We start from the raw sequence: 25,138 nt of genomic DNA, 5'->3' as shown, positions 1-25,138 counted from the left end.
CAAGATACAATCAAGTCAAAATATTAGCAACAGATACTATGCAATGAATCCTCTAAGTGGCTGGCAAATAATAAGTTCTTTTACAAAGGTGGTGTCAGAAGAACTGAGCCATTGTGAGTTGCCACCTGGGGACATTCAGAGGGGGAGACAGGGGTTTCAGGGAGACTTTGAAGGGGATGGAGCTGAGATCTGGGCACCGTGCTATTCTTATGTTTAAGGGCTGAAGACTTCTGAAGATATCCAAATGAAAGAAATATAAAATGCCATAACAGGGCTGAGAATATGGCCTAGTGGCAAGAGTGCTTGCCTCATATACATGAAGCCCTGGGTTCGATTCCTCAGCACCACATATATGGAAAAGGCCAGAGGTGGCGCTGTGGCTCAAGTGGCAGAGTGCTAGCCTGGAGCAAAAAAAAAAGCCAGGGACAGTGCACAGGCTCTGAGTCCAAACCCCAGGACTGGACAAAAAAATAAATAAAATAAAATAAAATGCCAGAACACACTTTTGTGATAGTAATAAGTTTTCTATTTTTACTGTTAGTCACACACTATGAGTTATTCCCTTTTTTCTGATTGATCTCTGCTGTTCATAAACTGACACTTCCATCCATTCACACTATAGCCCTTCATTGGGCCAGGACATCTGATCCAAACACGTAACTGTAATTATGAAAACATTATGTGAGTGGGTTTTTCTAAGCTTTCAACCACTGAGTTGTAGACAACATTGCCATCATATGTCAGCATTCTTTCCATGGATCACAGGATGGGAAACGCACCTCACTGAAAACAGTGGGAAGAAAAGGTCTGTCCTTACCCACCTTAGATCCTTCCCCAAGGAAGGAGTGGCATGTCTAGGTGCCCAATATGAGGAAAGCAACAGAATTGTTCTTAGCTTAGTTCTTAGGGATTCACCTCTGCTAAGACAGGGCTTGTTTCTCTTGGAAGAGAATCTCATAGTGATCACTGGGGGATAATCTGGTTTGTAGACATTTGTATGCTATTTCAAGCCACAATTTTCCCTCGTTATCCCAAGAGTAAACAGATAGCACAAAAATTAGGCTACTTTGAGGAGGATTTACAAAAGGACTTTTTACAAAGAATGGATAATAGTGCAAGAAAAGCCAAGAGAATAGTACCAGGACAGAATTTACAATAGTGGATGACAGGGAGAGATGACTAGAATCCAGGAGGAGAATATCATATAAGAAAGGTCATCTGGGCAGGGGTTAGAAGCTTTAGATGTAAAGCAGTGTCCTTTGGTTAAGGAACTCAGCCAATGTGAGGCAACACCCTAGGAAGAAAGTGAGGAGGTAAATATCCAGATGGTCACTCATGTCTATTCCTTTATCTTCCACCAGAGCTCCCTACTATCTGAAGGCCAAGGTCAAGAGCCTGTTGCCATAGCTCTGCAATATACCAGGTGGACCTCCATACTGTTCTGTGCATTGTCTTGTGAGCCTACTCAATGGCTTCTGAGAGTGCCTGCAACTCTATCTTGATAGATTTCTCAAGACAGTAGAATCTATTTGATCTCCACACAAAGCAGCTGAAAGTTCCAGGTAAGTAATGAGTTCTGAGAACCCCACTCAACCGGTGACTGATAGGAGTTAAGAGATAAACACTCCAGCCACTTGCCCTTTGGACATAATTTCAAGGGGCATTCATTCTACACTGTCTTCTCGAATTCAGTGGTAGAGTCAAGCACCCATATGATTGCCCACAGTGGCAGCACTTGATATCACATTCTTTATTGGGCTTCCTTTTCATCCCTGTCCTACTTCCTTATTTCCCTACCTGCATGACTGTTATATACTAAAAAGATTATTTTGCTTGGGTCCTTGACTCAAAGTATGTTCTAGAGACACTTAAATGATGATAGTTGGACCTATAGGACAAAATAATCAACTGTCTATAACAGTTTAAGGGTATTGTTTAGAAATGTAGGCCAGAATAGCCAAAACACAGTGATTCTGTCTGGAGATACAGGAGATTTGAAACAGGGCAAAGGAAACAGGTGGAAACAGAATGGGTAGTGTTTCTTAAAACTTTGTAATATAATTTGAAAAATTTAATGTCAATAAAAGATAAATTAAAGTAAGTTTTTAATTTATTTGACAAATAGGAAAAGAAAGGGAGTAAAGGCAAAGTAGAAACACACAGTCTGATCAAGCTGGAGGAAGAAAGAAATTTTGTTGGGAGAAATGTCATCGTTGTGGCAGACTGGAAAGATATGAAAAGAAAAATGAGACACCAGAAAGCAAATTTAATTTACCCAGTATGGAAAGAGGCATGAAACTGTGTCTAGGTACTTATAAATATGGGAATATAATCACAGGGCTCAAAATGCAAAATGGAATGACTCAAGAGCTCAGAAAGCAAACAGAAAAGGCATCACTTGAGACAGTTCAGACTCAGGAAGTAGTGAATAGCATTGTAATAAAGCAGTAAATTAGATGCCCAGAAAGTTACAAAAATAAAGTTCACCTTGAAGAATGAATGAAAGAAAACTTGGGAGGTTTTGAATGGAAATGATAGAAATAATCAACATGGAATATGCAGACACTCTTAGGTAACCTTTATTTTTATTTTTTTTATTTTTTTAGTTTTTTGCCAGTCCTGGGCCTTGGACTCAGGGCCTGAGTGCTGTCCCTGGCTTCCTTTTGCTCAAGGCTAGCACTCTGCCACTTGACCCACAGCGCCACTTCTGGTCGTTTTCTATATATGTGGTACTGGGAATCGAACCCAGGGCTTCATGTATATGAGGCAAGCACTCTTGCCACTAGGCCATATTCCCAGCTTAGGTAACCTTTATGATGAACTTGTGCAAGAACACAGGTATTGCTGGTCCTATGAGAGAACATTCTCTATAAATCCATAGAATCCAAAGGATCTGCATCTGGGAATAGTGGTATTTACTCCTACTAGACCATAGAGAACAACTAGCAACTCTAGGAAAAATATACTAACACAAAAAAATCAAGACATAGACAGTGAATAAAAACAGCCCAACTTAGGAAGGAAAGATGACAAGCGGTTCATTTTCCACTTTTTATGGCTTTAGCCCATAGCTGACCCTAGCACCAGTCAGAGCAGTTAGAACTCTGATATAAAACCCAAAGTTATTCTTCCCTAAAGAACCAGAAAATACAATATGGGGAAATCTAGCTGTAAGAATATGGGAAAAAGTATTACCCTAAAAATCATTTAGAGGAATGGAGTTCCAAATAACTCTACAAGTCTCTCCCTGACTCTGGAGAAGTAAAAGGACTGAACTGAAATTTGAAATGTCACCCAAGAAGTTTCAAGTTTTGAGTCTAACCAGGCTAATTACTTGACCAACACGCCCCTGCCCTTCCTTCCCCCTCAAAAAAGAGAAAGAGAGAAAAGATTTTATACTCTTCAGGGGAATGTAATGCATCCAGTCTCTACAATACAGTCCATGTCTATGACACAATTTTAAATAGCCAACATATAAAACAGCATATAAAACTGATATTATAATTCATTCTGAAGAGAAACCTCAATATAGTACAAACCTAAAATGATTCAGATATTAAAATTAGTAGACAAGAATTTTAAGGCAATGATTAAATGATTAAACCAATGAAGTAGAAAAATAAATCTTGTTTGAAAAACCCAGAAACACAGAAAGAATCAGATACAAACTCTAAAACCCAAAAGGGAAATAAAAACATCCACTTGGTGGAGCATAGTAAACAAAGGAAATTTTGAAAATAGATCAACAGAAATTATTGAATCCAAACAATAGACAATCAAAGACATGAAAAAAGCATGGAAATTCAGACATGACAAATAATATTATCAAAATGTCTTATATAACTCAAGTTTCAGAAGAATAGTAAAGAGAATAAGAATGAAAAAAATATATATGAAGAAGTCATGGGCAAAACGTCTCCAAATTTGGTGAAACATTGTAGTCAATAGAGTAAAGAAGCTCATCAAAACTCAAGCATCAGTAGAGGGAAAATCATGCCTGGCAAGTTGTTAGAGTTCTAAAAGTAAAAATACTTTAAAAATCTTAACAGCAAGTTCCTTCAATTGAAACCAGAAGACAAGAAAAGAATGTGTTTAAAGTGCTGAGAAAGTTGTATGTGCAGAGAAAATACCCTACAAGAATGAAAATGAAATAAAGGCATTTGAAAATTTAAATACATACTTAATATATAATGTATAATTATATATAAATGATATAATTATGTATCATGATTATATAGTACAAATTACATATGTTAATTATAATATATATATGAAAGACTAAATGTAGTGGCACATGTGGCACATACCTATATTCCTAGCTACTTGGAAGGTATAGGTAAGAGGATTTTGTCCAAGGCCAATCTCAAGCAAAAATGCAAAACCCTATGCCAAAAATAAGCCTTAAAAGGACTGGGGCTTGGCTCAACTGGTAGAACACCTGCCTACAACCATGAGACTTTAAAAATCAAATCCCAATACTGTGAAATAAATAAATCAAACAAGAAGATTCACCATCAGAAGACTTATACAAAATATAAAGAACATTCTTCAGACTAGGAAGAGAATAATGTTAGATAAAATCTTTGACCCTCAAGAAGAAATAAAAAGCATTAGAAATAGCAGTGTTGGATAATTACAAAAATTTCTTTTTTCTTCCACCTTTAGAAATGTATAACATTTAAACCTACAGAGAAATGGAGTGAATACAGCAACTGTAGTATAAAGGGAAGATAGTATAAATAAACCCCTACTGCACAGTTTCTACATTTACATAACAGGTAAGTAATAACTCCAAGGGGTCATTAAATGTTAAGGGAAGAAACTGTAATTCCTAGAGCAATTAGAAAAATCTATGATGCAAGGTATAGTTGAACAGCCAAATAACAGATTGAAATGGAATTTTAAAACATATTGGTTGGATTAGTCTCAAAGAAAGCACAAAATGTGGAAATAGAGGAACAAATCAACAGAATAGTTCAACAGAAATAGATACTAAAATGGTAGGCACAAATCCAACAAAGTCAATTAAAGAAATACAAAAGAGGAAGGAGCCCCTTTAACAAAAGATTTTGGAATACCTCGGTATCTCCTTTACTTCTAGTTCATATACCATATAACGATTCACAATGGACAATTTTAAACATAAAAATTTAAAATAATATTTTTAGAAGCAAATACAATAGTTTCAAAGCTTGGCATAGACAATATTTTGTTAAACAGTACATAAAAACAAATAACTGATTGGGGGAAGACAATAAATTAGATTCTACCAAAAAGAAAGGGCCCCTTTAAGACTATAATCAAGATATAGGGGAACTGTAAAAAAATACCAACGCAGAACTGGTTAACAGCAGAGGGCAAGGATAGGTTAGCAGAACTTATGAGTCAAGAGTAGAAGCTATGGAGCAGTGAATCACCTCTGTCAAGGAACACAAGTCTAAGGCAATTCTGTGGAAAAGGAGCCAGGACAGCAAGTAGCCACCATCTCTCACTAGGAATGCATCTTGGCTGAATCCAACAAAAAGTCAAGGGCAAGGCCTTGTTGATTTGGGAACCTCACACATCACCATCACATGCATGCTTCAATACACGTCGTATTTGTTAAAATCATCTTTTAGGGCTGGGAAGGTGGCTTAGAAATAGAATGCTTGTCTAGCATGCATGAAGTCCTGGGTTCTATTCCTCAGTACCACATCAACAGAAAAAAAAAAAAAGCTAGTAGTCCTGTAGCTCAAGCAAAAGAGAAGCTCAGGGACAGTGTCCAAGCTCTGAGTTCAAGCCCCAGTACTGACAAAAAACAAAAGCAATCATCTTTTACTATTTGTAGTGTGTAACTCCTAAGAATGGCCAATTGGAATATAGAGATTCAAAATTCCTTATAGACATACAGTCACGTACTGCCAACTCTCTGCTTCCCTTCATTATCTCACACAACCCCATCCTGGTGTAGGGACTCCAGAAAGTGGACACCTTATGTGTTGTGTAGATCAGACTCCTTCCGAGAAGGCTCTTGGGTGGCTTCTGTAGCTACAACCAACTACTAAAGACTTCTTCGTTCCTCATCAACAGGCAATTTAACAACTGAGCTTCTTAGTCTAGCCAGTGACTACTAAATCAGAGAGAGATGATTTTGTGTTTGCCAATGATGCTTGAGGGAGATTGTCTGGAGCAAATGTTTTGCCCTGGAATTGTTGCCCACACCAAAGTTTGAATTTGGAATAGAGTTGAAGACAGGTAACTGGTGTCATTGGAAAAGAGATGCTAAATTACCCACATAGTAGAGCATTAAAATTAGATATTAGTTTCTGAGGAGATTTGAAAAACAGATTTACTAAAGCTGAATTGATTTTTTATTTTTTTTTGCCAGTCCTGGAGCTTGGACTCTGGGCCTGAGCACTGTCCCTGGCTTCTTTTTGCTCAAGGCTAGCACTGTACCTCTTGAGCCACAGCACTACTTCTGGCTTTTTCTATATATGTGGTGCTGAGGAAGGCAAACACTCTACCACTAGGCCATATCCACAGCCCCCCTGAATTGATTCTTAAATCAATTCTTTCTATGTCTCTGTCTCTGCCTCTGTCTCTTTCTGTCTGTCTGTCTGTCCTGTCTCTTTGGTGAAACCTGCTGAGTCTTCCTGATCTATTCAAATCAACTCAAGAAGACCAGAACAGAGCTCAGTGCCTGATCATACCTCTCTTTCAGTTAATTGACAAGCACAAAATAAAAAGTTAACTCATGGCCTTCCACAATTGAATGGTCTTGAAGTGTTCAGGAAGTTTAATCCAACAATTTAATAATACGATACATGGCTTACCTCATTGTCTAGCCCTTTACATATGCAGATTCAGGAGCCAGGAGTATAGTAGTTTGTTATTGTTACATAACTAAAGATGCTGGGTGCTCTTTCATGAAACTACATCGATTCTAAAAAATAAAAATAAGACAGAAAAAGGAGATAACAATGAATGGTTAGCAGCAATGCAAAGATCTATACATTTCTAGCCTAAATAGCTATCCAAAGATATACTACTTCAAGCATTGATTTATCCAGGCCTGACATTCTACTACTAGAAAGTTCTTTGGTTACACTTTGATCATCTACTAATATGCCAATTCCCTGTTAAGAAGATACATTCAACCTGACACTAATGACACAATAATCCTAGCTACTTGAGAGGCATAGATTTGAGGATTGAGATTTGCAGACAGCCCAGGAAGACAAATCCACAAAACTCTTATCCCCAAATAGCAATGTATACCATACTCAAAACTGTACTCAAAATGGATCATAACCTAAATTTAAAATCTAAAATTATAAAGTATCTGGAAAAAAGCATGAATGAAAATAGTTGTGACCTTTAGTCAGTGAAAGATTTCTTAAATATAATATCAAAAGCACAGTCCTCAAGAAAAACACCGAAGATGAAGAGTGAAAGCTATGTGTGGTGGCATACGCATGTAATCTCAGCACTTGGGTGGCAGACACAAAAGAGTCAAGAGTTCAAGGCCAACCTGGGCTATCTGATCAGATCTCATCGAAGAAAAGGGGGGCGAGGAGGGGAGCAGGAAGAGGCACACCACTTCAGAGAAGAAGCCAGACACTAAGACAGTAATATTCTTATCTTGTAGAAGAGGCAGAGAGAACACAGAAGGATATTTGAACCATTCCTTCTCAAAGAAAACATCACAGCATATAGGAACAATGAAAACAATGCTGCTGTGTGTCTAGATTTCTGTCACTCAAAGGAGCACAATTACAGTCACCAGATTTTGATCAGTCTTTGTGGCAGTCATCATGCCCTTATTCTTTGTCTCCTCATTTGTGCCACCACAGTGTGGTCCACTTCTATCAACCACCTCCACTTGCTCTCTTTCTTTTCTACATTACCTTGAAGCATCCAGTAAAGCTTATCTTGTTACAGTGATGAGTTAGAGGGCCAGATCAGGGATAGCCTATTAACATCTGAACGCAGGTTGGTTTCCAAGATAGAACGACTCTGAGAGGTCTCCGGACTCAACTTCTCCATGTTCCCTGGGCTTCTGATTCACTCTAGCACAATGGCCTACTTTATTTTCTACCCTGGGTTGGACCTTTTCTACTCACAGCTGCGCATTGCCTCCCTGCAGTGAGAAACCTTGGGATTTGGACTTAAGTAGCTTTCTTCTAGACAACTAGATTTTGAGGAGGTGGCTACTCTTTTGTCTGATATTTTAGTCCTACTAATGCAACATCTTCCTCTTTCCCCACCTTGAACTAAAGTTCTGAGAACAAATTCCTTGTCTCTGCTTAGTATTTCTTAGTGTCCGATTTCTTAGCTGGTCATCTCAGACAGGAATTTAAATTGACTGTTTATAATTGAAGTAGAGAATATCTGACTTTTTATCTTATCTGTAAAAATTTTCTCTCATGTAAAAGCATGTCCACAGTTAGTTTAGAACTGCTATGGTAGCTCTTAGTGGTCAGAGACTAAATATCCTTATTTCTGGAACACAGTCCTTCCCACTGTTTCCTATTCTCAAGTTGGTCTCATGGCCCAAATTGTCTGTTGAAGCCCAAGCCATTTTAGTCTTCTGAGGAAAAAGCAGGACAAATAGGAAAGGAAGTAGAAAGGAAAACACAAAGCAGCTGTTTTTTCTTCACAAAACTTTCTCAAAAGATTTTTCCTTTTTCTTGTCTATGAATGAGTCACATGGCCAAACCTTGCTACAAATACCAAATGAAATCAAGGCTCTCAGTAAGAGGGAAAGAGTAGGGTTTGCAACCAGCAGTCTCTGACATAATCACTCAGCTTGGAAATTTGTCTCTGTTTATATCCTCTCTCTTTTCCTTTACTAGCATCGTCCTATTGATATCTGTGACCTTAATGTGGGCTGCTGGGTTTCTCTACGGCTGACAATGGCTGACTATGCCTCCAGTCCCAAAACATGTCTGTTTCTAGAGTTTCTACAGCTCAGCTGCATCACTATGTATATGCAAATGACCTGCTTACTTCTTAATGGCTGTCTATGCAGTTGGAAGGAGGCTTGGAGTGCTGAATTCCTGGTAACCTGTCTTCTTCAGTATTGCCGGAGATGTGTGTCATTCCTGTGCGGAGGCAAGGATGAGCAAATTGCACAAGATGTAAATGTAGGAAAGGAGCAATGACAATCATTGGATTAGACAAAAGCACATCTGATCTGGGGCAAGCAGATCTTTAATCAACTGGAATTATGGCATGTTCTTTCTTCCACATCCTTTGTCTAGTAAGCCATTGATTCTAGAATGTGCCCCTGAATTGAAGACTTGCATTCCTTGCTTAGCAACTGCATTGCTGCCTTCAAAAACTTCTCCTTGCCATCTTAGGAATTATATTTTCCTGACTTTCTCCCTCACCTGGCTTTATCAGACAGCACTATCCGAACATCTTCTGAGACTGTGGACAAACAAGTTTGTTTCCTGGGATTTGCTGGGGCAAGCTTATGTTGGTTCAGGCAAGACAACTGTTAAATTTTTTTAAATTAATATAAAAATGCAGTTTGTCAAACTGTTGGTAGCTTGAAAATGGTCAAAGTACAAGTATGTACACCACGAGAATAGACAACCACAGGGCTTCCTTTTTTTTCTGAACACTGTGGTTTGCCAGGACACCATTTTTCTCTCTACAAATACCTCCTCTACACACACACACACACACACACACACACACACACACACACACACACACGAGAATTCTCACCCAGACCCTCATCTCTTCCATCTACCTAACCCTCCAGCTGCAGATAACCCTTCCATGCTCTGCTATATCCAGTGATTTAACATTTTGCCTTCTACATTCAAATGTCTACTTGTAATATTTGATCATAGAATGCATATTTTGAAAATGCATTCTGTACATTAGAAATACTTTCCCAACATTGTCCCATTTGTAAGGAAATGGAAGGACTTGGAAAAAGTTATACTAAGTGAAGTGAGCCAGACCCAAAGAAACATGGACTCTATGGTCTCCCTTATTGGGAAGAATTAGTACAGGTTTAGGAAAGTCATAACAGAGCATCACAAGGACCAATAGCTATACCCTTATGAACACATAAGATGATGCTAAGTGAAATGAACTCCATGTTATGGAAACAATTGTTATATCACAGTTGTAACTACTTTCAACATCCCATATGTATATGTAGTTTCTATTATTGATGATGTTCTTGTATCACCTTCCTGTGGTTGTACCTACACTATCTCTGTAATCTTATCTGAGTATATTGGAAACCGTGCATACTGGTATTGGATGCAGGAAATTGAAAGGGAATACCAAATTTGAGAGACACAGGGTAAAAAAAGACAAACAACTGCAAAAGCAATACTTGCAAAACTGTTTGGTGTAAGTGAACTGAACACCTCCGGGTCGGGGGGGGGGGGAAGGGAAGGGGGGAGGAGGGAGAGGGGTATGAGGGACAAGGTAACAAACAGTACAAGAAATGTATCCAATGCCTAACGTATGAAACTGTAACCTCTCTGTACATCAGTTTGATAATAAAAATTTGAAAAAAAAAAAGAAATACTTTCCCTAAACTATTGACAACACTACCTGAGAACTGTTAAAGTAGTCTGTCTTTCTGCCTGTCAATATTTATCTTCAAAACACACACACAAAAATCATATGGCATAATCATTCAGGGGTGGGGGGAGCCTAACTATGTAAAATGGTTTCATTATAGGGAACTCATCTGTCAGCATCAGAGCTGACTCATCACAGAATATTAACTTCTGTGATGTTAATATTGGAGGAAAGGGACCAATTAATTATCACAGGTATTTCAGAAAGCCTGGTACAAACTGTGCAAAGAGAAAACTGCATGAGCCAACCAAACTACCCAATTGCTTTACTCTCAGCAGGAAGTATATCAGTTCAAAGCACACCATTACCTCACATTGATTGGAAGTTGTGTTGTATATCTCTCTGATTAATGACAATGAAAAATGAAGAACTTATTACTTATCATGGAAGCCATTTTAGTAAATAAAACCTGGAATTTAGTAAATAAGACACATGGAAGGAAAAATAGTTTAAAATTTTTTTAAGGATGAAGAAAGTGCGAGATATACCAGGCTTGCCGAATTTTTTTTTATTATTGGCTAGACACAGAGAGAAGCTGCTAATATAATACCGATTGGAAACATACATTGTGGAAACAGACTGAGTTTATGCAGAACATTGTCACTTATTGGTTCCAGAATTTGGGACAGGATACTTAATCCCTACATGTCTTAATTTTCTCATCTGTAAAATGGAAATCAAAGCACTTCCCTCTCATGATTACTTGGGAAGCTAAGTGAAACTGCAGTGGCACATCCACTGTTTAGGATGGTGGCTGACATGTAACATATCATTAATAAACATTTGCTCTCATTTCCATTATTGATGATAGACACCCATTCTCATTAATGGTACCTCCAGGATCTATACCTCTGAGTCTATAGATCAATGTTTGTTTCCAGGGATTTTGCTGAAGCAGGCTCCTATTGACTTGAGAGAGACAATTGGTTTTAAAAAATAATATAAAATACAATGATGGTTGGTAGCTTGAAATTGAGCATGGGACTATTTATATTGTAGAATTTTACACACATGGTGGCTACTGCTCATCCCAGACCCCTAGCATACCTCCAATGAGACAGAAACCACGCCACGTACTTCCCCAACATGAAACCTTTCAATTGATTTCAGGAGATTTCATTTCAATGAAAGATGTAAAACCACAGCTGCTATTAAAATATAAGCAGACTTGATATTTCATATTCTATTGGGAAATCCTTCCTTCATGGTCAACTGAAGCCTTGCATGCTGTAGCATAAACTGTCTTTGTTCTGTCTTCAGCAGAGTCTGAAAAGCTCTCAGCTTTCCTGTTGCTTCCCCTAGAAGAGTTTTAGTAAGCTGCCTTTCTAACTTAGCTTTAGCATTTAAAAACATACAGCTCCTGTGGGCCTTCCTCATGAATCCCATTTATTAGCTATTGGATAATCTTCACAGAAGTTCCACTTTCTCCAGTAATTTTTAAATTGGACCTTAAATCTAAAGTTCATTATTAATGTAAGTAGGACACCGTATCCTTTGGCTGAACTTGTTTCATTTATGAAAAAGCTGAATAAAAGGATCCTTTCCCCCTGTGTTGGATTTTCTTATCCCACCTTCTTATATAAAACCTGTTGTCAATAATGTATTGCACTATGCAGGGTAAGAGTTTTTCAGTTCTCAATTTTGTGTATCATTCTATTTCACAGAAGTGAACTAGACTCAGCTGTGACACAGTCAGAGAAATCAATGGCAGTATGAACTGGTGTTCTTTAAAAAAAAAAATAAGGTTGTGTCTCTGTTAGTCATTCACTCACTCATTTATTCACCTTTGTGTGGACCAGGCACTGTGCTAAATACCAGGAACAAATGACACAGTCCTGCTCATATGAGTGCACACATCTCATAATGGAGGAACAAGTACAATTATGTAAGCTAGAACAATACACAGGAGTCAATGGGACTATGGGTGAGATGCAGCAATAATACTCTGGAATGTGTGAATAGTGAGGTCTGACAAAAAGTCCTAGATAAATAACCAGGTGCAGCGTTTCATGCCTGGTATCTTAGATACTCAAGAGCCTAGATCAGGAGGATCACAGCTGAGGTCAGCAAAAGTTCATAAGAGCCCATCTCATGAGAGGTGGCATATGCCTGTCAACCTAGATACACAGAAAGTATAGAGAGGAGGACAGCAGTCCAACACAGGTAAACAATGTGAACCCCTCTGAGAAAAATGATGAAAGCAATAAGGGCAGGGGAAATGACTTAAGCAGTAGAGTGTCTGCTTAGCAAGCACAAAGCCCCAGTACCAGGGGTGAGAGGGAGGGGCAGGAGGAGAGGAGTCCTAGGTAATCAGTCAGATGCTCTGGATTGAACTCCATTTTAACTTAATTATTATGCCATCTGTTGTGGGTTAAACTGTCCTTCCAAAAATGGTCTTTTAGAATCCCGATGTCCAGTGCTTTAGCATATGACCTTATTTGGAGATAAGGGCTTTACAATGAGGTCATTACACAGGGGCTGTAATGCACTATGACTAGTGTCTGTAGGAGAAGAACTTTGGACTCAGAGAGACATGCCTTGAGGGAAGACAATATCAAGTGGCCATCTCTGGCCAAGGGAAGCAATGGGAACAGATCCTTCCACCACAGGCACAGTGGGAAGCAGCTGCCAACACCAGGAAATAGCACATCTCAGTTGTTTAGGCCACCACCCTCCCCCACCAGCCACCTCCCTCCCCCACCCGCCACCTCCCTCAGTCTAGGCAAGGCCCCGTCCCACTTTGGGGAAGATTTGATCAAAAGCACACAGAGCACAAGCAACTAGAAATGTGCTTTGTTTTCAGGCTGCGACCCAATGGATCTAAAGAATTCTTTTCTTTAAATAGAGAGCGTGTATCTACAACACAGCTCCTCCATCCTCCCTACTGCGGCATCTAAGAATCACACTAGTAGTTCTCTGTATAAGGTAAATTATGTGCAATAATGAGAATTTAGTCGATAGTTGCCATTAATAGATAAAACACTGCATTAAGTAATAAACGAACATGGTATTGCTTAGCCCCAATGCCCAATGAACATAGGATAAAGTGTTCTATCTCACTAGTAATCCCATTTGCCATAAAAGCTGCCTAGGTAAACAAAAGAGGGTAAATGCACATCACAGAGGAACACATGCCTCTTGAATGAATGATAGTTTATTAGCTTATAATTTCCACCAGGCTTCCATTTGTCTTCCTGTGGACACAGCCAAGGTAGACTGAGCCTAGAATTATCTGCATGGAATGTATAGTGACCTATAACCTTTAAAAACCAAACCCCATCTTCAGGGGCTGGGGATATGGCCTAGTGGCAAGAGTGCCTGCCTCATATACATGAGGCCCTGGGTTCGATTCCCCAGCACCACATATACAGAAAATGGCCAGTAGTGGCGCTGTGGCTCAAGTGGCAGAGTGCTAGCCTTGAGCAAAAAGAAGCCAGGGACAGTGCTCAGGCCCTGAGTCCAAGCCCCAGGACTGGCAAAAAAACAAAAAAAAACAAAAACCCCATCTTCAATTAGTTATGTGTCCATTTCAGGAAGGGCTTCTGAGGAGAAAGCATCCTTAACCTAACACAAGTCTGGAGCAGGGAAAAGATAATCTAACAAGTTCAGCCAAAGTACATTGTTTGGGTTTTGTTTTGTTTTGTTTCCAGAATGTTTTTCCCCTGAGGCCAGCAAGGTTATGCTTTCTTCTTCTTATCCCATTTATTCATTTTTTTCCCCCCTGGAAGATTTCCAAGCAGAACTTTGGTTCCAGGTCATAACTCGGTCTGCTGTACTGGAACACCAGAGGAATGACTCATTGCTTCGGATTTGCCTCAGCAAGTCTTCAACCGTCTTTGTTCCTGTGCCCCACTGGCCCTCAAAATCCCCACCCCTATTCCAGTCTTGGCCCCTGTCCATCATGGACTTTCCTTTCATTCTGCCTCACTTTCCGTCTTTTCACTTCAAAGTAAATGTATAGAGTATCATGCAAAAATGATATATGAGAAGGGGTAAAGAAGTGTACATGGTTAAAAGTGGAAGTTCCTCACTTTTCAGCCTCACCCTAAGGGACAGCAGTGTCACAGTGTAGGTGTCTTTCTTCAAGGTAGATTTCCGCCCTTCCTCCCTGCTGTATGGAATGTTCTGACTTGCGCTTGTCACTCAAAAATATACCACAGAGACTCCTCTATGCCAGTACATAAACAGCTCCCTTGATTTTTAAACAGTTGTTCATTATTCCACAGTGTGTATGTAATCAATGTAGTTAACCATTCTATGCCTACATGTTGAGGCGTGATCCAAACTTCTTGCTTTTTACAAATAATGCTAGAACACACATCCATGTTGATGTGTTTTTGTACACTTACTATTCCTGTAGGAGAGAGAACTTGTAGTAGAAGCTGTAGTTAAAGGTTATGCACATTTTTAATATTTATAAGTACTGAAAATTGCTTTCCAAAATTGTTTATTAATTCATACTCCAGTCAATTAAAATATGAAAGTCCTTACTTCCCATACACACAAACATTTTATATTAAAACTATTTTTTCAAACTGACACATAAAGACAAGTATAGTGGTACATGCCTGTAATCCCAGCACTCAGGAGGCTAAGATAAAAGAATTGTGAATTTGAGATCAGACTGGTCTACATAACTAGACTCTGTTTCAAACCAAACAAAGAAACAATCCTTTCTGTCTTCCTTCCTCCCTTGCATTTTTTCTTTTCTTTATTTCATGCTGATGTTTGCACTCAAAACCTCACTCTACTACTCAAGCATGCCCACAATCTTTTTGTTTTTAGCATATAGGATCTCAAGCTTTTGTACAGTTGGCCTCAGATCCTGTTGTTTCTACCTTCACTTCCTGCGTATCAGGGATGACAGTACCACCATGTCTCTTTCTCTTTATTCATTTTCTTATTCTACTATCTCTCTTTGTCATGTGGATTTCTAGGAGCTATTTGTTAGTATGCACGTCAACCCTTTCCTTCTGTATATGTATGTTACATATGTCTTCTACTAGATAACATTAGTTCGAACAGCTCTCATTGTGCACGATGTTAAATTTTCGACATCACATCTGTCTTATCTTTTCTGTTATAGTTTCTGAGATTTTTCCAATTAGTGTTATAAAGATAACCTATATTATGAAATCATCTCTTACTATTTCTTTAAGTATTTTACAGTTTAGATTATTAATCCACTTAGAATGTCTTGTGAAATATGGAGTGAGATAGTATATTTGTTATGCACCTTTCATCAGACAGCAATTTATTGTGGATGTTTAGCAAGTAGACATCTTGGAGTACCTCAGAGACACAGGTTCCTTCCACCCTCCAGGTAAGGGGTAAGTAAATATTATCATGGCCTCCATCAACCTTCGGCTTGCTTCTTGTAAGTTAGTATTGTGGAAACAGCTAGGCCTTTTTGTTTACTGTGTCTGTGGCTAATTTCCCGTAAGACAGCAGAGTTAAGTACTTGTGACAGAGATCATATGATGCACAAAGTCTAAAATATTTACTACTATCTAGTCCTTTATAAAGAGAAAGTTTGCTGACACCTGCTCTGAAGTCTCAGGTTCCTCAGTTTCTGCATAGGGGAGATAGACTGTGTAGGAGGTTATCTCTGGGTGGGTGAGACCTGGAAACAGAATATAAAACCTCCATGTATGTTCCATTGGTCACAATGCAGTCCCCATGGGTTCCTTCACCCAACAACATGAGAAGCTAGAGGGCATGGGAATTGGTTACATGTCCAGAAGGGTAGGGAGTGATTAGTCACTTTGTGCCATCCTCCAGTTATTAATTTATTTCTCTCTCCCTATTTTTAATCATAATAGCTTTCATTATAGTGCAGAAAAGAACAAACAATCCTCAAATTACAGTGGTATAGAAGAAATATTGTTTGTTGTTCATACTACATGCTCACTAAGGACAGCAGGAGTGATGCTACTCAGTGTTCTTATCCAGTCTAATGTAATTTGTCTTTGTAGAAAGAAAAGAAATGTAGTGATCTGAGCCTCAGCTCCCAGCTTTTGCCCAGGAGTGATATTTATTACTTCTATCCATTCTTCATTGGCTGAAGGAAGTTGTAGAGCTATATTCCAGGTGGGTGGAGAAATGTAATCCCCCTCTTACACTTGGAGAAATGTAATCATCCTCTTACACTTGGAAGGAGCCAAAGCTAGGATATCTGTGTACAACCCTAAGGAACACACACACACACACACACACACACACACACACACAATACACCCATCCCCTCCCTAGGAGATAAGCTAGATTCTATCCAGTGACTGCACCCAGCCAAAGTCCAAAATCCCTAGACAGTCCTTGCTCTCTTTCAGGTCTGAATGTTGCACAATGAGGTGGAGCTTAGCAACTAAATCACTTTTTTCATACTACTTACTCAGTTATCAAAATTCAAATAGATACTGCACAACTGATTGTGGCCTAAAGCTGGTTTCTAGGCACTGAGTTACTTCTATGACCCTGCTCTGAAAAGGCCATTCCTAAAGAATAAGGAATCCAGCACAACTGAGGGTTAGGAGTAGGGAATATGGGATTTTGCTACAATCAATACTGTAGAAGTCAGCTTTATTGACTTTCTTGCTTATAATGAAGCACATTAGGTGAAAGGTGTCAATGACAGTATGGAAGAAAGAAATAGGTATAGATTTAAAATATCCACATGGCAATATTAGGAAAGAAAAGCTAATATTCTGTTCTCACTCCCCTCTATGGTTCTTGCTCTTATGATTCTTGATTGTTTGCTTCACTAGGCCTTCCCTTTTTAAAATTTGGTTTAGAAAATAGTAAAATGAGATTCATGGATTATAACCATAGAGAATAATTTTAAACAATAGTCATATTAGGGTTCATTAGTTTTTTCAATAAGTAACATCTAGATCATACTTTCCATGTAATTTTAAACCATTTTAATATATCTTTTTCATATGCAATTTCCTTGGGTCTTTGTATCTCCATATAATAATAGGAATGTATTTCATATGTTTTCCAAAAGCTTTATGCTCCACTCATCAAAATACTGCTTCATTAGTCATGCTCAGTATAGGCTTTTAATTATACTTCAGTGAGCATTTTAAAATCATCTCTTCCAGAATGGTGTGGTTTTTTTCAGAGAAATTTAATTTGAACAGTGAAACATCTAGACTTAAATCAGAACTGTCCATAAAAGTTTTAAAAATCTGATTTTTTTGCTAAGCTCTTAGCTAACTCCTAAGAGATACTATGATTGTCTTCAGTTACTTAATGCTTGTCTTTTCGTGGGCTTGCAAGAGACTTAGTTTTAGTCTAGTTCCTGGTATAGTGAGTGCTACTCCATGTCTATTCTCAACTTTTCATCAGGTTAGTCCTTTAACATCTTTGCTTTCAATACACATAGCAGCGGTTATTATAGCTACTTATAGCTACAGCCCACAGTTAGCAAATGGCAGGTATACACTTTGGAATGCCCTTTCATTCCCTCCGGTCATATTTAGTTCATGAAAGTATTTTCCTGTCAGACTTCACTAAGCAAGTTAGATATGCAGTTCTGGGAAGACCATGAAGTGTAGAAGGGAGAAATGAAGACTGCAGTATTATTTCAAAGCCATTCCTAGTAATTTAGTATTTATTTTGAAATAACCATCTACTTACATTTCAGTTACATCTTAATGATCACTGAGATTAAGTATGATTTATCTGTATTAATAAAATCAATAAAACTGTTTTTGTCTAGTGTGAAATTCAAATTACGGAGGAATGACCACCCCACCAACTTAAATGAAGACCTTAAATGTGCATCAAATCCTAAATCATATTGTTCCAAGTTGCTTATTTCATGTAAGCCTAGTGAAGGATGGTATGGTGTCTGTCATTTAAAGGTAGCAGGATTTCTAGAAGCAAGCTGTTGTCATTTTCAGCAAGGGTGGGCCTGGCTGTCTGAGTTCAGGTTCTTCTTCCATCACCCATTAACTAAAATATTAATATGGTTGTTTAACTTCCTGAGTCTCTATTTTTTTTATTTGTGAAAAAGGACAAGCTGGTACTGGTGGCTTGTGCCTGTAATCCTGTGCTGAGGAGGCTGAGATCTGAGGATCTCAGGTCAAAGCCAGCCCACGCAGAAAAGTCTGTGAGACTCTTATCTCCATTTAACTAGCAAAAAGCCAGAAATGGAAGTATGACTCGTGGCAGATCTTTAGTCTTGGGAAAAAAGTGAACAAACACACACACACATCACATCACATTGCCTCCCTGATGGAGCTGTTTGAGTAAATCAGCTCACGCTTACAGAACGCATGCAAATCCTTGTCAAACAAATTTGTGATCCACAATCCAGTAGACTCTATAACAACCCAGCGTGACTATAATGTATGGAGAACAACCACTACGGGGCAGTTAACAAAATAAGTGCTTTGTCAACAAGGAATGATATGTGAGCAGATCTGAACTGGACCTGAAAGGCAACACTTTATTTCAAATTATGAATTCCTGAAGTGAGATGATGGATGGTCCTGGTTGTACATGCGATGGCCCATTACAGTCCGGGAGCTTGAGAGGCACGAACCGACTCCGGGTTTGGTATTTGTAAGGAGCTTTGGCACCGGGGAAGCTGCTGAGACACACAGCTCCTGGTCCTGAGAAAAAGCCAGGCTTGGAAGTCACCCTTTCAGAAACAAACTGGGGAGCTGCGTGCAATTCACCCCGCTGCCTCTGGAAGAGGTGTGTTATCTAAAGTGCTTCCCTCATGAATAATGATTGAGAAACTGCCTTTTACTCTCCCAGCTACCACGCTCCCAAGGCAGAAAACCCCGGGCCGATGCCCGCAGTGTGCAACTGGAACTCGATTCACGCCCGGCTTCCCGCGCGCGGCCCCGCGACCCTCTGCGAAGGCAAAGCGGTCAGAACACGCTGGGACACCCGGAGCTCCCAGGTCGGGTCGAACCCACACCCTGGTCCCCCCAGGGCCTGATTTCTTGGAGGGGTGGGGGAGCATTTCAAAAGAAGCGATCCTTGTTTACATTTTTGAGCTTGGCTCCTTCCCCCAACGCGTTACTACCCTTCTAGGACCAGCAACATCTTGTATCTGCAGACGGTGCTGGAGGAAAGCAAAGTTCTTTTTTCCTGGGTAGGAAAAGAGGATTCTCTTCGCTACTCCGCGCGGTTTGGATCAAAATCTTGGGGTGGGGTGGGGAGGGGTTGGGGGGACCCACACGAAACAAGAGGAGTTTTCAGTGGGGTGGAGGTTTGGGGCGGGGGGGGGGGGCGGGAGGAGGAGGTTGGTGTGGGGCAAGCCAGCAAAGTGCGGAAGCTGCCAGGGGATCCTTCTAGAAAGTAGGGTGGGAAAGGAGCTAGGGAGGGCGTGTGGAGGGGGACGGGATCTGTGTCAGAACGTGCGTGTGAGCGGATACAAAACCCGGGAGAGGCGCGAGCAGCGCTGTGTGTGCGAGCGGGAGCGAGGGGCGCGGGCTGGCTCGGGTGTGTACGCCTGGTGAGTGACACCGCGGGGCGGGCGGGCCGGCGGGCGGGTGGGGGCGGCCTGCGCGGGGCCGGAGAGCCGCGGCGGGGAGCGCGCCGAGCCGGACTCGGGGCACTGAAGGTATCCAGCCCGAGGTGGGGGTGGGGGGGGGTGCCGAGCCGGCTGTGGCCTCCGCCGCGAGCGCCCGCAGCGCGGGGCGAGCTCGGGACGGGCGCGCGGCCCAGCAGCGGCTCCCTCCCGGCCCGCCCTCCGCGCCGCAGGGGCCGCCACCGCCGCTCCGCCTTCCCCGCGACCGCGCCCCCGGCCCCCAACCCCGGCCCGGGACCAGAGCGGCCGCGCTCGACACCGAGGTAAGCTAAGGTCCCCTCGGCCGCTGTCCCGGACCCACTCCACGCCCGCCGGGCCGGGGCGGGACGCGGGGTACGGCGGGGCCTGTGCGGCCGGGATGGAGGCTCGGCCCGGCCCCGCCGCCCGTTCCCTAGCCCCGACGCCCAGCCCCCCACGCCGCTGGCTTCCCGGGGCTCTGGGTGTGGCCCGCGCTCCGCGCCGACCGGACGCGGCGGTCGCCGTCCTTCCTTTCTCCCGGCCCCGCGCGGCTGAGCGGGAGGAGGCGCGGGCTTGGCGTCCATCCGCGCGCCCCGGGGCCAGCGTGCGGCCACCGCGCTCGACGTGTGGACCCGCCCGCCCGGGATCGGGATGGCCCGCGGCTGCGGTGTCCGCTCTGCCCTGCTCCGCGCGGGCGCCCCCTGGCTCTGCAGAGCGGCACTGGACCCTCCCCTCCCGCCGCACGCCACCCTCCGGCCGAACTGCGGAGCCGCCCGCCGCAGTCCTCGGGTTGTGGCCGGGCCGGGGGGTGGGGAGGGGGGCTGTGCGGGCTGGCCGCGGGTTCCACTTTGGAAGCTGATGCCGGCCCCGCGGTCCTCCGTGCCGGGTCCCCGGTGCGGGGTCCTCGGGCGTTCGCGTCGGCGCGTTGAGGACCGGCCCGGGGACGGCTGTGGACATTGGACGCCCTGGGGGCGCGGGACGAAGCGGGCCTGGGGGTTGGGGGGGTGGGGGACCCCGGGTTCGGAGAGCCGGAGACCCCGGGCGTGTTTCCAGATGCAGCCACAACTTGACTTTTGCGCTCTGCTCTCTCTCTCTCTCTCTCTGGTTCTCTGCCGCGGGCAGTGCGTTCTGCAGACATGGGGGTGAAGAACTCAGACTTCCCCTCGGACTGGGGTGCGATGGGAGCCTCCCATCCTATGGAGGCTCCGGCATTCCTTGTGAATGCTCGTGAACCGGACGAGCCCGTGGGCCCCCAGCAGTCCTGGCTTTAGCTGATGCCAAGATTTTTGGAGACCTGACACTTTCATTAAAGATTCTTTCTGCACAGTGTAGTGCTTTTGAGTGTGCTACAGCCTCTGCAGCCTGAGAACTAGTGAAAACCCTTGAACTTCAAACACAGTTTCTTTCCTTAACATAAAATGTTGGGGCTGTAATAAAAATTTTCTAGTCAGCCTCCTCGCAAGCACATAGACTTAAAAAAAAAAAAGACTGGAATTTTAGAGCCTATGCATGCGGAGAAAGGGGTTTATGTTGCATATGCGTGGGTCCTGTGACCTGACTTTATAACATGGTTTTGTCTTAAAGGAACAGTTCATCGCTGCTCTGATTTTGTTTTCTAGAGATTAAGCAGATGTGTAGTATGGCAGGGAAAAAGGAAAGGAATGGAAGCCAGAAATAGGAAAGATTATTCCAGTAGTAAAACCAATTATTTGGAAAGATACCCTTCAAATAAAGTTGCCTTCTGATAAAATGTTCTATAGGCCTTATGAAATTGCTGCTTAATAAGAAGGCAGTGTGTTGTGTAGAGGGAAGCCGTCTTATCAAGAAACTACTGCTTGAAAATGTCAATATCTAATGTTTGTTGGGTCCTTAATAGGGAAAAATCAACTTTGGGAATGATTTTCTATTTGGATGAGGCAAGTAATGCTGAAGTCCTTGATTAAAGCTTTGGAATAAGCTCAAGCTAGCTTAAAACCTTTTATGTGGAGCAGCAGAATAGAAAATAATGTCAAATTCCATATCTGTGTCATTTTAAACACAGCACACACATGCACGCATGCAAGCACACACACACACACACACCCCACATTTGATACTAGCTCCAGTAGATAATTTGCATGAAAACTTCAGTCACTTCAATGCATAGAACATTTAAGAGGTTAGTAAAAATCTGCATATCTGGGAAAGCAGTGTAATCACTGGCAAAAAAATATTAAAGGATTTCCTAAGAATCAATATAGTTAATGTGCTCATTTGGGCAGGCAAGGTGATCCAATCAATACTTACTTTGTATTCATTTTGTTTGGGGGGGAACCCCCTGAAGAAAGTATTCAATTAAGTTTCTGGGCTTCCACTAATTTTCAGCCTACCATTGTGGAGAGGTGTGTCTGCCTGCCTGTGAAGCTGCCGCACCACATCAACAATGGCCAGGGAAACTAAGTACTTAGACCACATCTTGGCAGCCTTTGAAGCACTGCCAGTCTGAAGCCCCTTCTAGGTCACACATAGCCATTCGCACAGCATGGAAATGGTAATACTTTCCACTGGAAGTTAAGGTTTAGAAATGTCTCATTTCTAGTTCTTTTTACCAGTTTCTCAGTCTACAACCAGTAAAATTGTGCTATTATTAAAATTAAGTATTCATTCATGGATCTATGATAAAGGGGCATAGATAGGTGTTCTTGGTTTGATTACCTTTCCCAATTTCAATTAGAAAGCTTACGAAGTGAGTCAAGGACAAGAACTTTTGGTTACAGTTTTGATGAGGCTGCTACCACCTGTCTCACCATATGACAAGAGTAGAGTGTGTTTTGTGTGCCTCGAACAGGTGCTGCTTAGTTACTGTTACGTGCATGCTGTTTTGTGCTGCTTCCTCTCTTCTGTGGTGCTTTCACTGTTACTTGACTGTAATCATAGAATGTAATAGCTAATGTAATTTCTGTACATAGGGAAGTAGTCTTTATAAACATGACCTAGGACATGAAGGCAGATATATCATATGGACAGTTTCAAGTTATTGGTTCCATGTATTGATCTCTGAATAGTTGTGCACAATTCACCTAATCAGTTCATTCTATGGCTGTTTACCTTAAAGTGTAACCACACAATTAAAATAGGATTGTCATTATACAAGCAGTTAAAAACCCAGTAAACATAATCATAGGAGGAAAAACCTTTTTTCTTCTTCCCTTTTTTGAAATAGTCGGCTACAAAGGTGTTATTTCCTTGACACATCAAAATGGCTAATTTAGAGTTGTGATGCTTGTTATGTAATAGGCCATATGTTGAATTTCTACAGAAGTTTATTTTTTCCTTGATGGCTGTTGTAATAGATAGGATCCCCTAAGTATTATAGCTGAGGAAAAAAATAACCTGTGAAGATAAATCTTTGCTATGTCTATACAATTCCCATTGTTTTTGTTTAGTAACTGGCACTTTCGTTTTTTAATGAAAAACTTCTTAAATGTTACCTGTTCTTGCCTCATATAGACCTTTAGCTATAGTACTGTTATAGTCTCCTTTCCCATGCATCCAGTTGCTTGATAGATTTTGCATGTTCTCAGGCCAAAGGCTACTGATCTGATAACATACTTTGCATGTTCTCTGCTAAACTTCATCCTTTGATGATGGAAAGACTTTTCCATTTCTAAATGTTTTAAATTTTCTCTGGATCAACCAGACTAGAGGTATAGGAACTGCTTGACTTACTTTCCCTCTGGGGACTATATCAAGTCCTCTAAAGTCTTCCTTTGGTAGGGTTTTCCATCTCCTCCCCACTTGCCCACGTTTCCTTTTCCATCTTCCCTCTCCCTTGGAGCCCAGGCATAGCCATCCGTTTGCTGATGATCATTATAGTCCTCTACATCCTGGTCTCTCTGTAATTGAGTTTCTCCTCTGTGTGCATTTCCACCACACCAGTCTCCCTAAAACACTTCTGCTCCAATCTCCAGAGATGTCTCACCAAAATGGCTAATCTGGTTCTAAAGCTAGTTCTGTTTCCTATACAGATAATCCCTGACAAAGGATGGTCTGACTTAGAATTTTTCAACTTTATAATGTTACCAAAGTGATACACATTCAGTAGAAACTATGCTTTGGGTTTTCCTCTTTTTCTTGCTAGTGGTTTGTGATGTGATTGTAGTCTTATTGTGATGTTGGACAATCCAGCTCCCAGTCAGCCATGAGTCCCAGAGAGGAAACAATGGAAATTCTACAGTGTTTTTAGGATGGAGTCAACATGACCTGAGAGATTACACACTCCTTATGAAACAGGCTTTGCGTTTGATTATTTTGCCCAGCTTCAGGCTGATGTATGTGTTTTGAAAACAGTTAAGGAAGTCAGGCTAAGCTATGAAGTTTGGGTTAGCCTGAAATATACTTTTGATTTAACAATATTTTCATCTTACAGTGTATTTATTGAAGCCCCACAATACATTGGAGAGTACCTGTAGTTAAATACTTTTCATGGTTCTGCCCAGCCTTCTTGCTGTTGGCAAGAAGTCCAGCCTCTTAACCTGGTTTTAATGTACTTAATAATGCTCAAATTTAACTTAGAAATTTTATTTTCTACTTTCTAACATCAACCTTTTGTTCCTAGTAGTTGGATGTCAGTCACTGCCCTTCTAAGATGACATACCCATATTCCCCTCTGCCCTTTTGTTTATACTCTTTCTAGTAGAATGTCTTATCCTTTGTTTTCTCTGACCTAATGACATTGTTCAAAGTCAGGCCCTGATCATGTTACTCTCCCTAGTTTACTTCAGCCCAGTTTGTCTGCATCCTCATTTACACTGTTGAGTTCTTCCTTTTTGCTCTCCTAACTGGATTGCAAGCTCCTTGAAGCCCCTGATGTACCTTCTCTTCTCTCTTTGAACCATCTTCTGGGGCCCTTGGCTATAACATGCTTGATGAGTATAGTGACAGAATAAATAAACTAGAATGTGATTTGTTTGTAAATGATGGGCTTTGATACTCTTCCCATGCTGTTCACCAGTGCATTTTGAGAGCCTAGCTCACAGCCTGACACTGGATCATGAC

General features: G+C 41.4%; 1 protein-coding gene across 2 annotated transcripts in view; it reads left to right on the top strand.

The window, feature by feature from the left end:
* Window positions 1-19,926: 19,926 nt before the first annotated feature.
* Spats2l (spermatogenesis associated serine rich 2 like) overlaps window positions 19,927-25,138 on the top strand; it is a 160,152-nt gene continuing 154,940 nt past the window's right edge. Inside the window, exon 1 of one of the 2 annotated variants that reach the window (XM_048345014.1) lies at window positions 19,927-20,068. The gene's annotated coding sequence lies outside the window, so the exon portion shown is untranslated. Of the gene's footprint in view, window positions 20,069-20,277; window positions 20,407-25,138 lie in introns of those variants that run through there. The other variant, XM_048345013.1, reaches the window with a different exon arrangement.

This window comes from Perognathus longimembris, chromosome 4 (genome assembly GCF_023159225.1).
Source record: "Perognathus longimembris pacificus isolate PPM17 chromosome 4, ASM2315922v1, whole genome shotgun sequence".
Lineage (NCBI taxonomy): Eukaryota > Metazoa > Chordata > Mammalia > Rodentia > Heteromyidae > Perognathus > Perognathus longimembris.
Note: the sequence above shows the minus strand (reverse complement) of the source record. Positions and strands in the feature narration are given on the sequence as shown.